The sequence below is a fragment of the Poecilia formosa genome, unplaced genomic scaffold (assembly GCF_000485575.1).
Source record: "Poecilia formosa unplaced genomic scaffold, Poecilia_formosa-5.1.2 Scaffold131, whole genome shotgun sequence".
In the NCBI taxonomy this organism is placed as follows: Eukaryota; Metazoa; Chordata; class Actinopteri; order Cyprinodontiformes; family Poeciliidae; genus Poecilia; species Poecilia formosa.
The window spans coordinates 562919-563966 of record NW_006800070.1 but is presented as its reverse complement, the minus strand read 5'-3'; the positions used below and the strand labels follow the sequence as shown (position 1 = coordinate 563966).

The 1048-nt window shown below is 47.3% G+C and overlaps 1 protein-coding gene across 3 annotated transcripts in view; it reads left to right on the top strand.

Annotated features, from left to right (window-relative positions):
* Positions 1-1048, top strand: part of frmd6 (FERM domain containing 6) — a 30066-nt gene that overhangs the window by 14964 nt on the left and 14054 nt on the right. The gene's annotated exons all lie outside the window — the stretch shown is intronic.

The window sequence follows — 1048 nt, the reverse complement described above, 5'->3', positions numbered from 1 at the left end:
TTTGCGATCTCCTCCGGCTGAAGGACTGTCATCTGTTTGGGCTCAGCGTCATTCAGAGTAAGGCGTCTCCTCTTCTCCGATATTTCATTCATACGGCAACTGTGCTTCGCTGATCTCAAGACGGAAAGCAGCTAGAAACAGAATTAAAAAAAGAAAACGCTGAAAGTTTTATCTCCTTTCTGCTTTCCACAAGTCTTACTCTCTCTCGCTGCCTTGCAGCCCGAATGAACTGCAAAGAGACAGCTTCCTATTAAACTGCATGTCAAAAAAACTCAAAAAAAAAAAAAAAAAAGGAAGTAGGCTGTAACTTTTTCGGTAACTTGACAGGAGAGCACAAATCTACCCTGAACTCACTTTCCCACACCTTACCTGTCATGCTGCAGCCTAGCAACCTGGAGCCACCTTATCATGGCCGCCTCCCGCCGAGCCGCAGTTGTTTTTGACAGCAACAGGCTGACGGAGCGAGTCACTGAGTCTGCACCGCGGCGAGGAGGCAGCTGGTGACAGTTGCGGGCAGCGACGAGTCGGGTGGGGGGGAGCAGGGAGTCATAGGAGGGAATCCATTGCAAAAGCAGTGTTTTTCACACAGCGTGGCTCATGATGAGCTGATGGCGGCACAGCGGGTCAGCGGAGCGGGAGCCAATGGCTCTGATTGTGGGACATTCTTGGAGTGCTTGTCTGAGCAGCATGAAATCCCCGAGGCGAACAGAGAGGCCGCCCACTCCCCGTCTGTCACCCGCTGTCCTCCTGGAGACGGGGTGTCCTCCGAACCAGAGTTCAGACATCTGTCTGATTGATGAATAAGACTTACATCCAATATTGCTGCATGAAAATAAGTTTTTTTCTCTTGTATTTTTGCACGGGTGGGACAAAGTTTGAACTTGTTTGGCAGTAAAATCTGCTGATTTCTTAACAGCGGAGCACAAATCTAAATCGTGTTTTATGGCAGCCGTGTCAGAATGTTGAAATTAAAAAAATGCTGGATTGATTTGTGATGTTTATTCTTACTGCCGATATTTTAATAAAACAATCAAAGTCATTAGATTTT